Here is a 16,598-nt window from a genome sequence, read left to right as displayed (position 1 = left end):
TATGGTTTTAGTTCTTTGCTTACTACTAGTATTACACTTGAGAATACCTTGTTAGTAAGGGGTACGGTCCAATAAAGCGGACCCGGTTTTTTTTATATCGAAATTGGCAAACGATATTACTTAATCATAACCATCGATATAATAAATCAATCGATACTGATGAATTATTTTTAACAACTTAAATAATCTATATGAACAGCTGTAAACACTTTCAAATAATACAAGGTAAATATTTTAAATTTCACGTAACATTGTGTATTTAAAATGGCCGTCAATCTTAGGAAGCTTCACGAAATTTGCTTTAAAAGACGATAAAATATGTTTTTTTATGGCTTCAGGATGTTGGGTTAGTACCTAAGAATCCATTATGTGATATTTGTGGAAAGGGTAACAAATGTAAACTGTCAGAGGAGCTAACATGGGTCGTCTTCAGATGCAAAAAAGAAGGGTAATTGGTGGACACAACTTTAAGTAAAAACGTTTTTCGTTCTGTTTCATTTAGTTAAAGTTATGAGTTTCCCTGATTTTGGTTATGTTCATTTATTATTTGCTTATCATTAAATTTCACATTTTAATTTAAAACATATGATTGTTATTACTTTTATATCGATTGATAGTCTATGATTCGATATGCGAATATTAGAGTATCGATGATTATATTCTTCAGATATAAAAAAACCGGGTCCGCTTATTGGACCGTATACCCTTAGTAAGTATTCTCGTTTAAAACCCATGACATTGTAAGTTTCTAGTAAGGAAACACTTCAAATTAAACAAATTGCAGCTCTTTTAACCGAAAAATTATAAGTTCCATTCTCGAGGAGATCAGTACAAATTTGCAGTTGGGCTAGCATCATCTTCTCTCTTACAAATGTTTAATATAATGAATTAAAATGCACTGGTGTATAAAAAAGTGTTTTAAATACAAGCTGACCGATGTTATCGAGTATTATACTTTGAGCCTATTCCATATTACTAATTCTGCATCAAATTAATTTTACAATGATTTTTACAAACAACTAGAATATGAAGTTAAAAACATTTACCTACATTTAAATGTTAGTTCTAGCTCAATAGCACTCTCATTAGAATACAATTTTAAGTGTGTTATTAAATTAATTATTCTATACAATGCAGGAATTTTGGAACTACCACTAATATAGAATTTTCAACTTTACCTACCCATTTCGGCCAACTAGGAATGTTGCTGGGATATTGGTTTTTCTTAATGTCTTGTCATCGATCATTTCTACATAAAGATCATCATTTTTTTACATCATAATCAGCAATGATTATGGCCCACTGCACCAACTTGTTCTGCTTTTATTGCTTTGCTTAAAAATGAACATTCTCTGGAAAACACAAAAAACGAAAAATAAACATTAAAAACTGTATACTTAAAGGTAACTGAAGTTCCATAGTTATGTTCTTTTAGGTGAAAAAATTCAGTTTCTTGACTAATTTATTGGGTCATATGAATGGAATGATTCAGCCTGATAATTGATACGTAAATTATTTCAAACGTTACAGTTTTAGATTTAAACAAACTGCAAAAAACTAGAAGGACAAACAGTTTTCCGATTCCAAATGTAAAAAAGTTTGTTTCTGATTCTTGAATTTCAATTCATAATAGTTTTTTTAAGTATGATTCAAACAAAATCATCACCAGTCTAATTACTTAAATTTTTAAACCTTTGGAGAATTCCCCTTACACAAAAACATATAATCCAAGAATACCAATCTATTTCATCTATATGCAAAGGTTCAGGGAAATAGCTATATTTTAAGAAATAGATCATATACTCTACTCCTTCTACTTTAATTTTATAGTTTACAACTCGCCTTCGGCTCGCTGGGGGCTATACGCCCACCAGGCCCCCAAAGTAAACGCTTGCAAATTCGGGGATAAGCGGAATTCGGGTGACTGGTTAAGTCCGGACATTAAGTAAATGACAAGGGATTTAAAAATTGACCTTTTTTCATAGATTTTTTTCCGGATTCGTAAAAACTTTTGACTTTGAGGGCCATTTTGCGGTTAAACCGTTAGAGATACGACAAAAAGTGACTGGACCTTTCTTGTTGGAAATTTAATTTTGTCTTTCGATTGTGCCCTCAGATCTGATCTACGACCTATGGTTTAGCCAGAAATGAGCTCGGGAGAAAAGTCTGCACGGGTCAGCTATCTTGAATTGTTTAGTATAAACATAATAAAAACCGACCTCAAGGCAGTATTTTAAGTCGAACAGGGGGTTTAATATCACCAGGAGACTATCTAGTCAAGGCGAGAAATTCCCTGGGTGGGTGATTAATGTTAAGGAGGTTAAGACAAGAGGGGGTTTAATTTCGTCAGGATATTGTCTGGTCATATGAACAAATTCCCAGGGGGGGTTAACGTTTACCGGGGGGATAAGTCTCCAGGGGGTTATCTGGTCATACCAGGATCTTCCCAGGGGGGGGGGGGTTAAGAGATTTGGTGACTGGTAAAATTCGGACATGAGGTCATGGCAGGAAATTCCCTGGGGGGGTTTAATGTTACCAGGGGGGTTAAACACATCAGGGGGTTGAATGTACAGGAGGTTATCAGGTCATACCAGGAAATCCCCGGGGGGGGGGTTAATATTACCGGGGGGTTAATGGACACACTTGGGCCTTTTTTAGAGGGTATTGTGTCTGTGAACATAATAAATATTCCTCTGTCCCTATCTACTATTGACGCTTAGCTAACGCTCAGCCAACTCCCGAAGTCACTGAACCTTTTCTGTAGATCACGTGATTTCCTAAATCCCGTTTTAAAATTTGTTTTGAGTTACGGACCAACCGTTTAGCCGCTATCAAGCCCGGAATGTAAATTTTTAGGCGAAAATGTCCAATATTTTTCACTTAATCGCGTTTTGCGGTCAAAACTAAGGGAAATATAGTAAAAAGGTCACTGGACCTTTTTTTGTAGGTCATCTTATTTCCTAAATAAAACGTTAGTCTTATTTTGACCTCCGACCAATGGTTTCGCCGCTATCGACCCCAAAAACAAAAGTTTCGCGTAAAAGTTACAACAAAAAATTGTACATAATCACGTTTTTTCGGCCAAAACCAATCGAGATAGCGCAAAAGATTACTGGACCTTTTCTGTAGATCGCGCAATTTGCTAATTGGATGGGTCAATCAGATTTGAGCTACGACCAACGGTTCGGCCGCTATCGGGCTTGAAACATTATTTTTTATCGAAAAAAATCTCTGGAATTTCAAATGTGTTCGAGCGTTTTGTCGCTTAACCATGGAAGATAGAGCAAAAAGTCATTAGACCTTTTTTGTAGTTCACTTCATTCCTGACCATGAATTTTCCGTCAGATCCGAGCTAGCTCCAACGGTTCGCCCGCTATCGGGCTTACAAAAAATGCCTGCAGGGGTGAAGAATGCGCGATTTTTTGGGAATTTTTTTGAGGGGTTGAAAATGAAAAATTCTCACTTTTCGGGATTTTCCTGGTGGTTTACACGTGGAAAGCTATCTGTGTACCAAATTTCAAGTCTCTAACTCATCTGGAAGTAGGTTAGAATTAGTATACGTGAGTGAGTGAGTCAGTCAGTCAGTTACACATGCGGTTGTATATATATTAGATAACCGTTAGAGATACGAGAAAAAAGTGACTGGACCTTTCTTGTCGAAAATTTAATTTTCTCTTTCGATTGTGCCCTCAGATCTGATCTACGACCTATGGTTTAGCCAGAAATGAGCTCGGGAGAAAAGTCTGCACGGGTCAGCTATCTTGAATTGTTTAGTATAAACATAATAAAAACCGACCTCAAGGCAGTATTTTAAGTCGAACAGGGGGTTTAATATCACCAGGAGACTATCTAGTCAAGGCGAGAAATTCCCTGGGTGGGTGATTAATGTTAAGGAGGTTAAGACAAGAGGGGGTTTAATTTCGTCAGGATATTGTCTGGTCATATGAACAAATTCCCAGGGGGGGTTAACGTTACCGGGGGATAAGTCTCCAGGGGGTTATCTGGTCATACCAGGATCTTCCCAGGGGGGGGGGGGTTAAGAGATTTGGTGACTGGTAAAATTCGGACATGAGGTCATGGCAGGAAATTCCCTGGGGGGGTTTTAATGTTACCAGGGGGGTTAACACATCAGGGGGTTGAATGTACAGGAGGTTATCAGGTCATACCAGGAAATCCCCGGGGGGGGGTTAATATTACCGGGGGTTAATGACACACTTGGGCCTTTTTTAGAGGGTATTGTGTCTGTGAACATAATAAATATTCCTCTGTCCCTATCTACTATTGACGCTTAGCTAACGCTCAGCCAACTCCCGAAGTCACTGAACCTTTTCTGTAGATCACGTGATTTCCTAAATCCCGTTTAAAATTTGTTTTGAGTTACGACCAACCGTTTAGCCGCTATCAAGCCCGGAATGTAAATTTTTAGGCGAAAATGTCCAATATTTTCACTTAATCGCGTTTTGCGGTCAAACTAAGGGAAATATAGTAAAAAAGTCACTGGACCTTTTTTGTAGGTCATCTTATTTCCTAAATAAAACGTTAGTCTTATTTTGACCTCCGACCAATGGTTTCGCCGCTATCGACCCCCAAAAAACAAAAGTTTCGCGTAAAAGTTACAACAAAATTGTACATAATCACGTTTTTCGGCCAAACCAATCGAGATAGCGCAAAAGATTACTGGACCTTTTCTGTAGATCGCGCAATTTGCTAATTGGATGGGTCAATCAGATTTGAGCTACGACCAAACGGTTCGGCCGCTATCGGGCTTGAAACATTATTTTTTATCGAAAAAATCTCTTGGAATTTCAAATGTTCGAGCGTTTTGTCGCTTAACCATGGAAGATTAGAGCAAAAAGTCATTAGACCTTTTTTGTAGTTCACTTCATTCCTGACCATGAATTTTCCGTCAGATCCGAGCTAGCTCCAACGGTTCGCCCGCTATCGGGGCTTACAAAAAATGCCTGCAGGGGTGAAGAATGCGCGATTTTTTGGGAATTTTTTTGAGGGGTTGAAAATGAAAAATTCTCACTTTTCGGGATTTTCCTGGTGGTTACACGTGGAAAGCTATCTGTGTACCAAATTTCAAGTCTCTAACTCATCTGGAAGTAGGTTAGAATTAGTATACGTGAGTGAGTGAGTCAGTCAGTCAGTTACACATGCGGTTGTATATATATTAGATAACCGTTAGATACGAGAAAAAAGTGACTGGACCTTTCTTGTCGAAAATTTAATTTTCTCTTTCGATTGTGCCCTCAGATCTGATCTACGACCTATGGTTTAGCCAGAAATGAGCTCGGGAGAAAAGTCTGCACGGGTCAGCTATCTTGAATTGTTTAGTATAAACATAATAAAAACCGACCTCAAGGCAGTATTTTAAGTCGAACAGGGGGTTTAATATCACCAGGAGACTATCTAGTCAAGGCGAGAAATTCCCTGGGTGGGTGATTAATGTTAAGGAGGTTAAGACAAGAGGGGGTTTTAATTTTCGTCAGGATATTGTCTGGTCATATGAACAAATTCCCAGGGGGGGTTAACGTTACCGGGGGATAAGTCTCCAGGGGGTTATCTGGTCATACCAGGATCTTCCCAGGGGGGGGGGGGTTAAGAGATTTGGTGACTGGTAAAATTCGGACATGAGGTCATGGCAGGAAATTCCCTGGGGGGGTTTAATGTTACCAGGGGGGTTAACACATCAGGGGGTTGAATGTACAGGAGGTTATCAGGTCATACCAGGAAATCCCCGGGGGGGGGGTTAATATTACGGGGGTTAATGACACACTTGGGCCTTTTTTAGAGGGTATTGTGTCTGTGAACATAATAAATATTCCTCTGTCCCTATCTACTATTGACGCTTAGCTAACGCTCAGCCAAACTCCCGAAGTCACTGAACCTTTTCTGTAGATCACGTGATTTCCTAAATCCCGTTTAAAATTTGTTTTGAGTTACGACCAACCGTTTAGCCGCTATCAAGCCCGGAATGTAAATTTTTAGGCGAAAATGTCCAATATTTTCACTTAATCGCGTTTTTGCGGTCAAACTAAGGGAAATATAGTAAAAAGTCACTGGACCTTTTTTGTAGGTCATCTTATTTCCTAAATAAAACGTTAGTCTTATTTTGACCTCCGACCAATGGTTTCGCCGCTATCGACCCCAAAAACAAAAGTTTCGCGTAAAAGTTACAACAAAATTGTACATAATCACGTTTTTCGGCCAAACCAATCGAGATAGCGCAAAAGATTACTGGACCTTTTCTGTAGATCGCGCAATTTGCTAATTTGATGGGTCAATCAGATTTGAGCTACGACCAACGGTTCGGCCGCTATCGGGCTTGAAACATTATTTTTATCGAAAAAATCTCTGGAATTTCAAATGTTCGAGCGTTTTGTCGCTTAACCATGGAAGATAGAGCAAAAAGTCATTAGACCTTTTTTGTAGTTCACTTCATTCCTGACCATGAATTTTCCGTCAGATCCGAGCTAGCTCCAACGGTTCGCCCGCTATCGGGCTTACAAAAAATGCCTGCAGGGGTGAAGAATGCGCGATTTTTTGGGAATTTTTTTGAGGGGTTGATTTGAAAATGAAAAAATTCTCACTTTTCGGGATTTTCCTGGTGGTTACACGTGGAAAGCTATCTGTGTACCAAATTTCAAGTCTCTAACTCATCTGGAAGTAGGTTAGAATTAGTATACGTGAGTGAGTGAGTCAGTCAGTCAGTTACACATGCGGTTGTATATATATTAGATAACCGTTAGATACGAGAAAAAGTGACTGGACCTTTCTTGTCGAAAATTTAATTTTCTCTTTCGATTGTGCCCTCAGATCTGATCTACGACCTATGGTTTTTTTAGCCAGAAATGAGCTCGGGAGAAAAGTCTGCACGGGTCAGCTATCTTGAATTGTTTAGTATAAACATAATAAAAAACCGACCTCAAGGCAGTATTTTAAGTCGAACAGGGGGTTTAATATCACCAGGAGACTATCTAGTCAAGGCGAGAAATTCCCTGGGTGGGTGATTAATGTTAAGGAGGTTAAGACAAGAGGGGGTTTAATTTCGTCAGGATATTGTCTGGTCATATGAACAAATTCCCAGGGGGGGTTAAACGTTACCGGGGGATAAGTCTCCAGGGGGTTATCTGGTCATACCAGGATCTTCCCAGGGGGGGGGGGGTGTGGGGGTTAAGAGATTTGGTGACTGGTAAAATTCGGACATGAGGTCATGGCAGGAAATTCCCTGGGGGGGTTTAATGTTACCAGGGGGGTTAACACATCAGGGGGTTGAATGTACAGGAGGTTTATCAGGTCATACCAGGAAATCCCCGGGGGGGGGGTTAATATTACCGGGGGTTAATGACACACTTGGGCCTTTTTTAGAGGGTATTGTGTCTGTGAACATAATAAATATTCCTCTGTCCCTATCTACTATTGACGCTTAGCTAACGCTCAGCCAACTCCCGAAGGTCACTGAACCTTTTCTGTAGATCACGTGATTTTCCTAAATCCCGTTTAATATTTGTTTTGAGTTACGACCAACCGTTTAGCCGCTATCAAGCCCGCGGAATGTAAATTTTTAGGCGAAAATGTCCAATATTTTCACTTAATCGCGTTTTTGCGGTCAAACTAAGGGAAATATAGTAAAAAGTCACTGGACCTTTTTTGTAGGTCATCTTATTTCCTAAATAAAACGTTAGTCTTATTTTGACCTCCGACCAATGGTTTCGCCGCTATCGACCCCAAAAACAAAAGTTTCGCGTTAAAAGTTACAACAAAATTGTACATAATCACGTTTTTCGGCCAAACCAATCGAGATAGGGCAAAAGATTACTGGACCTTTTCTGTAGATCGCGCAATTTGCTAATTTGATGGGTCAATCAGATTTGAGCTACGACCAACGGTTCGGCCGCTATCGGGCTTGAAACATTATTTTTATCGAAAAAATCTCTGGAATTTCAAATGTTCGAGCGTTTTTGTCGCTTAACCATGGAAGATAGAGCAAAAAGTCATTAGACCTTTTTTGTAGTTCACTTCATTCCTGACCATGAATTTTCCGTCAGATCCGAGCTAGCTCCAACGGTTCGCCCGCTATCGGGCTTACAAAAAAATGCTCTGCAGGGGTGAAGAATGCGCGATTTTTTGGGAATTTTTTTGAGGGGTTGAAAATGAAAAATTCTCACTTTTCGGGATTTTTCCTGGTGGTTACACGTGGAAAGCTATCTGTGTACCAAATTTCAAGTCTCTAACTCATCTGGAAGTAGGTTTAGAATTAGTATACGTGAGTGAGTGAGTCAGTCAGTCAGTTACACATGCGGTTGTATATATATTAGACTCGCCTTCGGCTCGCTGGGGGCTACGCCCCCAGGCCCCCAAAGTAAACGCTTGCAAATTCGGGGATAAGCGGAATTCGGTGACTGGTTAAGTCCGGACATTAAGTAAATGACAAGGGATTTAAAAATTGACCTTTTTCATAGATTTTTTTCCGGATTCGTAAAAACTTTTGACTTTGAGGGCATTTTGCGGTTAAAACCGTTAGAGATACGACAAAAAGTGACTGGACCTTTCTTGTTGGAAATTTAATTTTGTCTTTCGATTGTGCCCTCAGATCTGATCTACGACCTATGGTTTAGCCAGAAATGAGCTCGGGAGAAGAAAAGTCTGCACGGGTCAGCTATCTTGAATTGTTTAGTATAAACATAATAAAAACCGACCTCAAGGCAGTATTTTAAGTCGAACAGGGGGTTTAATATCACCAGGAGACTATCTAGTCAAGGCGAAAAATTCCCTGGGTGGGTGATTAATGTTAAGGAGGTTAAGACAAGAGGGGGTTTAATTTCGTCAGGATATTGTCTGGTCATATGAACAAATTCCCAGGGGGGGTTAACGTTACCGGGGGATAAGTCTCCAGGGGGTTATCTGGTCATACCAGGATCTTCCCAGGGGGGGGTTAAGAGATTTGGTGACTGGTAAAATTCGGACATGAGGTCATGGCAGGAAATTCCCTGGGGGGGGGTTTAATGTTACCAGGGGGGTTAACACATCAGGGGGTTGAATGTACAGGAGGTTATCAGGTCATACCAGGAAATCCCCGGGGGGGGGGGGGGTTAATATTACCGGGGGTTAATGACACACTTGGGCCTTTTTTAGAGGGTATTGTGTCTGTGAACATAATAAATATTCCTCTGTCCCTATCTACTATTGACGCTTAGCTAACGCTCAGCCAACTCCCGAAGTCACTGAACCTTTTCTGTAGATCACGTGATTTCCTAAATCCCGTTTAAAATTTGTTTTGAGTTACGACCAACCGTTTAGCCGCTATCAAGCCCGGAATGTAAATTTTTAGGCGAAAATGTCCAATATTTTCACTTAATCGCGTTTTGCGGTCAAACTAAGGGAAATATAGTAAAAAGTCACTGGACCTTTTTTGTAGGTCATCTTATTTCCTAAATAAAACGTTAGTCTTATTTTGACCTCCGACCAATGGTTTCGCCGCTATCGACCCCAAAAACAAAAGTTTCGCGTAAAAGTTACAACAAAATTGTACATAATCACGTTTTTTCGGCCAAACCAATCGAGATAGGGCAAAAGATTACTGGACCTTTTCTGTAGATCGCGCAATTTGCTAATTTGATGGGTCAATCAGATTTGAGCTACGACCAACGGTTCGGCCGCTATCGGGCTTGAAACATTATTTTTATCGAAAAAAAAAAAATCTCTGGAATTTCAAATGTTCGAGCGTTTTTATCGCTTAACCATGGAAGATAGAGCAAAAAGTCATTAGACCTTTTTTGTAGTTCACTTCATTCCTGACCACGAATTTTCCGTCAGATCCGAGCTAGCTCCAACGGTTCGCCCGCTATCGGGCTTACAAAAAATGCCTGCAGGGGTGAAGAATGCGCGATTTTTTTGGGAATTTTTTTGAGGGGTTTAAAATGAAAAATTCTCACTTTTCGGGATTTTCCTGGTGGTTTACACGTGGAAAGCTATCTGTGTACCAAATTTCAAGTCTCTAACTCATCTGGAAGTAGGTTAGAATTAGTATACGTGAGTGAGTGAGTCAGTCCAGTCAGTTACACATGCGGTTGTATATATATTAGATATGGGTTTTGAGAATATATGCCTTTAATCTGAAAAAATAAGGATGTATTTTTGTATAACTTCTTATTAACTTATTAAACTTAAAACATTTAAAACTAAACTTAGTTATGATAAAAAATATTAAGATATAAAAATAAATATATATTTTTATATACAAAATACTTATACAATTACACAAATTATGAGATAAATAAAAATTAGCAAATGCCTGTTGCTGTCAACCATAGGAAACCCAACAGCAGACTCGTAGCCTAGCATGAACATTGCTAATTAATTTGGACCAGAGGTATGACACCATGGGAGAAATCCATATTTTGTCAAAACTTGTTACAGTATATCTCTTTAAACTCTCGGTTCTTATAAAAAAGAAAAAAAAAATACAAGATCTTACAGGAAATATTGATCATAGACTTTTTGGCAAGTAATAATATTTTTGTGATTTAAAGTTATTTAGTGTGAAATAAAGCATTTTTATTCATCACTACTGAATTTTCTGTAAATTAATATATTTTATTTCACTCTCCATAATATACCAGTTTTCCCAAATCCATTGTAGTCCTAGTCCTGTTTAGCTTGATTAATCAGAATTTCACTATATTTGATTTGATTAACTAGATGACTGCTGTGTCCACTTCACTGCTGTGGTGCATCATGCTCTATGGTGTTTTGTTTGTAAAGGATTAACCCACAATCACAACTATTCTGTTGTTCAGTTTAACTTTTGACTTTTTCAGTGCCATCTTGATTAATTAAATTTATGTGTGTTTAACGTTATGATTTAGAGTCCAAAACTAGAAGAAGAGCATATAACAGCTTGAAACGTCCTGTTTTTGTTGAAAAGTCAAATGTACTATCGAAGTCTTCACTCTATAGTGTTTATCAATGTACATACCCTCTCTCGGCCAGAAACTATGTTCCCTCGCAGATCATTGGCATTATCAGGCCAGCTGCAGCCATCTGCGGGGGTCGACCGGGACCAGAGGTATGACACCATGGGAGAAAGAAATTTCACATTCTGTCAAAACAAATCTTGTTACAGTACTTCTCTTTAAACTTTTGATTTATTTTTTTGTTCTTTATTTTCCATAGAAAAATACTGCTATGCTCCAAAAAAATTGTTTTTAGTAGAAATATTTTTGTTTTTGTGCCTGAGGAGTGTATTGTGTCATTACAAAATAATATACAGATTTTTTACCAAAATTTAGTCTGTAAGTGTAGTTTATGATACATATAATTACAATAATTAAATATTTTGTATCAAGAACCTATATAACAACTAAAAATGTTGAAAAGTCAATAAATAATTGTAAATAATTTATTGTTTTTAGCCCACTATGCTCAGTGAAGAAATATGCATTATCCTAAAAATTAGTTTTTAAAAATTATATCATAATTATATAATTTTATTTCTGGTTGAATGCAATGATGAGATCTCTCTCTGCAGGCAATACAATTATATAAGGTCTGACTTTTATAAAATACAGTATCGATAAATTGTATGAATAAATATAATCAGGGAAATGTATTATTCTTCTGACATTTAAACCAGTTTGTAATGTAAACTATAAAATTCAATTCTTTGGTCTATAAAATAAATATTTTAAGAAAAACTTCAGGGGAAGAGGGGATGGAACTTTCACTATTTATAACCTACTACATGATTAATAATGTCATGCATTACATCTATAATGGTATAACTATTATATAGCTAATGGAATATATTTTAATAGACCATCTCAAGATCAAGATTATATAATAGCAATTCTCCTAGAATGTTCCAAAGCATTTGACTGCCTAAGTCACACTCTCATTATCCAAAACTAAACATGTAGTGATCAACTTGACTACCACATCCGTGTTAACACAGTCAACCCTGCTTTTGCATTCAACTGCCATGACCATGTTATCACGTATCCAAACTGCTGCTTCAATACACAACGCCTAACAACTGTAACATGATACAAACTGTTAATTTTAACATAATAAATGCATCTAGTAGAGTTTATCACTACAACACCATAATACTCCTGTTTGATTGTTAACTACCCTCTGACAGTCAATTAAGGTACTATTAAGAGAGAACATGGTACAGTTTTACCAGCATGTAGGAAAACAAAACCTTATTGTTTTGTAATGTTTAGTACATTTTTAATTTGCCATCACAAGTTTTTTTTTTAATTTTGATTGTGCTTTAGTCGGAATGGCAAATTAGTTATAATATTGATTTTTTAATTTATTTTATATTTGGATGAATGCATAGTTCTTGATGATTCAGGTGATTCTGATAGCAGTTTGGTAAATGAAGATGTCACTAAAGTTGATCATGATGGGTAAGAAACTTGCTAAATTGTACATTACTTAAACAGAACTAAAAGCAAACTCTAGGTCACATAAACAAAACGAAAGGCATTGTATAATAGATGTAACTACTAGCAGGATAGACTATATACATGATTTGGCACTATGACAACTTTGCTGGTACTACATCTGGCACTGCTGAGCAAGTATTATCAATCCATAAAATAAACATTCTATTAAAATACTCTGTAAGCCAATTTAGAGTTTTTTATTTGTATTGACATATAACATACTTCTAATAGGTGCAGTTTTAAATAATGTAGATACATTTATTTAATTGTAGTCTAATTTTACTGATAACTCATAAAAATCTGGAAAAAATAACACTACAAACAGCCATTTCCTGATATAGTGTCTGTCCACAAAGGACAAACAGAACATGCAGCCTTTAAGAAATAAAATACAATCTTAAATACTAACAAAGTGTGTGAGAAGGAAAGTCTAGTCATAGAGCTCTTTATTTACATGACTTGTGTCACACGTTATAAAAGAATGTCAATTTCACATAAATAGTACTTACAAATTTAGTTCCAAAATTTTTTGCTGGTCGAGTTCTATAAGTATAACTGAGTTCTTCTGGTTCCACTATCTCGAAAAACACATCATCACCAACTATTTCTGTGATGCTTGTACCATCAAATTTATGTAGATTGTTGGCTGAAATCAAAATATAGAAATCAAACAATGAATTTATTTTCTCTAGATATATATACAAAAATAGTTATGTAACCTAAAAAGGTACATAAATAATTAAGGTACCTGCTTCACTGTGCTATTGTGGTTCATAATATTTACATTTAAACTTAACCTAAACTACTAAAAAAAATCTAAAAGAAATGAGATCTTACTAGTCTTTACTTAATACTTACATAAATCACAATCAGCAATAAAAAACAGTAATCTACTTTTCAGAGTTAAATTATATAGGTAATGTATAATATAAGTTCTAGTATTAGAACAAAATGCATAAACAAAATAAGATCTGCAATATTTTGATATAAGTGTAAAAGTAATACACAACATAAACCTGAATGTAGTATATAACAACATACATACTTTGACTGAGAAATTGATTTAAAAACCAATATACCTCATTATGAAAATAACCAAGACTTTACTTTGTTTAAAGAATGTTATTTAACTGAAAACTGGTGCATTTATTTCAACTCATTGGGAATAGTTTATTGTATGTAGGCCCTAAATAATCATATGAGTTCCTGATCAAAGATTTATTTACCTTAGGTCTTCTTAAACAACTTGTAATCATTAGTTCTACAGTTATACACCAAATTGTGCTCATATGGGTAGATTAGCGGCCTACACTCTTTATTCAATTGTTTTTATTGAATTTTTTATTTTATTTAACTTAAGATTTCAAATTAACTATAACAATTTTTAATGTATCAATAAGCAATAACAGTAACTAATTTTTGGAGAATGTGAAGATGATGATGAATATGAGGAAATTACATATGTAAGATATCTCTAAAAATTATAAAACAGGTTTCAAACGGCTTCTAAGATGTTGGTTTGCTCTTGGGAAAATTTCTTATAATCATGTAGTCCATTTCACAGTTGCTCACTGCTATCTGAAAAAGCTGTAAACGTTTCTCTGATATGTTTGTCTAGGCCGAAGTTCAATTGTTATTTTTTAATGTTATTGTTAATTTAAATTTATTTTATAAAAAATTGTAATGTATTATTTTTGTTAATGTATTATGATTCTTGTTGCGATTATTATATGATATTGAAGTTGGATAATATATATTAAAATAATGAAAACCGAATAACAAGTGTAGGCCGCTTATTAAAATTTACCCGCCCATTGTTATTGTTTTATTTATGAAGTACCGTAACAAGATTTGCTGGTTAATCAACTGTTTTCTCTATTTAACTTAGAAAAGCAGCTACATAGATTGCAGAAAAATTTTCAATTGTAGCACCAGACTTGGCTTTACAGGTTGTATATATTCAGGCTGCAGTATGATAAGTGGCTACCACCAAAACTGAATTATCAACAGTTATATTTATAATAAACTAAATTGCTAGAACCAAAATATTTAACCGAATTACAACACAGTTTTTCAAATTAAAGTATAGTTCAGGTATTTTTTTCTATAAATGTAATAATTTAAAGATTAATAAAACTAACTAGGTTATGTGTATTCATAAAATGTAACAAACAAAACAGTGTACCATTTAGTTACTTTTTACTATTTTAAAGGGAAACGTGACATCTGGCAGTTTGTAACACATGCACATATCTCCATTGTACTTGTACTAGTGGCCATTACTCAAATATACAAATGTTTTACTCTCTTTGAATTAATTTTGAACACTTTTGTTATTCAATACATAAAAGAGCTGCCAATAATTAATAGTAAATAGCTAAAATTGGAATGTTTTTGCATTGGAAAGTTTAGGTAATTCTAATTTATTGTACCCTCCTATATTCATAATTAAGATTATAGGTTGACATGAAAAAGAATAGTGTGGAAACACACAGTAAAAAAACTGACCTAATAAACTTTTTAAATTATGTAAACATCTATAACCATTGTTCAAATTAGGTTATGTTTTATTATGTTCCAACAAAAGTTAACTATAGTAAATTACACTGACAAAATAATAATTTTACTCACCACCCATGCTAATAAATGGAAATCGATTAGAAAACCAGAAAATTAGAATTAAAATGTTTTTGTTCATCTCTACCACAAAGTCTACTGGACATTTCTTAACCTAAAAGAGATTTAATCTGCACTCTGTTGGTCTACATTAACAGATAACTTGATTGACCAATTTTTGAAGAATAATAAATACACAAAAAGAATCTTCAACTTATAATTTTTCATTCAATAGAATATCTCTGCAACTGTAACATTAATCTAAGCAGACGTCAAACATTTAACCAAATTCGATTAACTGACATACCTAACGTGTCGTCTGCTCGTCAATTAACTTTTGCCACAGACCAAAGGCAAAAATAATATAGTGACGGTCAATAAAATAGAGAAAAACTACTATATATACTGTTTACCTGGATTTTACTCGTTGATGTTAACTTTATACTCACTGTTACACAGTATATTTAAAAGCTATAAAAATTATAGCTCCCATTGCGTTACTAGTTTTAATTTACATATCTTCTGGATTGCACTTTATGTTATATAAATAAAGTTAGGAAAAGGAGATCAGTTCTAAGTTTAAAATAAATTGCTTATTACTTAACATTTAATCAATCGTATAGTGTTTTAGAAGAATCTAGAAACGTAGTTGCATTTCAGACATTGAATAGTAAAAAAAATATTAGATGAACGGTATTCAATAATAATATTTCTAATGATTTTGTTTGTGAATGACAAACAATTGAAACTTTTAACAAAATCAACCGGCTGCCCACCGGAAACAGAATTAGTCCGTTTGAGACACAATGCGTGATGCTAACCAGTCCTATACCACATACGTAACCGTGCGTCTTTATATAAACAAACGTATGCGTGCTAATAACACAAATGCTTAGGATTAAACATTTTATTGAACTTGAAATTTAAATACATAATAGGAGGAAAATGAATGTTGTTGGTGCGGATTCATGTTTAAAGAAGATGCGAGACTGATCTCGGAAAAACGGTCAACCGAAGGACTTGTTTGTTTGGAGTAATAATCAATTAACGGTTTTTACATCTTATATTTTTAAAATAATTATTATAAACTATAACAAAGTTGTTGTCACTGCATGTATAAAAACTTTGCCTAAGCTGATTTTATTATTGCGCTATCAAGAATTAAGAGGAACATACTATTATATAAAACCTGAGTAGACCGATGTGTTTAAAATATGTGTTTAGTGTTGTGGAATATAATTAATTTTATTATATATAACAGAAACCTACAATAAAGTTAATATATCAAACCGAAATATAAAATTTTTCAGGTTTTAATAATAAGAATGATCAACTAATTTAATGAATTATGCTTGACTATTAAAAACTAGTGGCTTAGAGCTGGTCAACAATTTACATAGTTCACAGTCTTAGGTCAAAAGTCTTTATCAAAATACAAATTATTCAATTTATGTGATAAGCCACAATTAAGATGGGGACATGAGAAATGTTCTTTTTTACTCTTTATATCAATACTCGAACAAC

The 16,598-nt window shown here is 35.4% G+C and overlaps 1 pseudogene; it reads right to left on the bottom strand.

Annotated features, from left to right (window-relative positions):
- Positions 1 to 1,182: 1,182 nt before the first annotated feature.
- LOC124373437 lies at positions 1,183 to 15,391 on the bottom strand (annotated as a pseudogene).
- Positions 15,392 to 16,598: the final 1,207 nt, after the last annotated feature.

Source organism: Homalodisca vitripennis, unplaced genomic scaffold (assembly GCF_021130785.1).
Source record: "Homalodisca vitripennis isolate AUS2020 unplaced genomic scaffold, UT_GWSS_2.1 ScUCBcl_5565;HRSCAF=12350, whole genome shotgun sequence".
Lineage (NCBI taxonomy): Eukaryota > Metazoa > Arthropoda > Insecta > Hemiptera > Cicadellidae > Homalodisca > Homalodisca vitripennis.
This window is presented reverse-complemented; position numbering and strand designations above follow the sequence as displayed.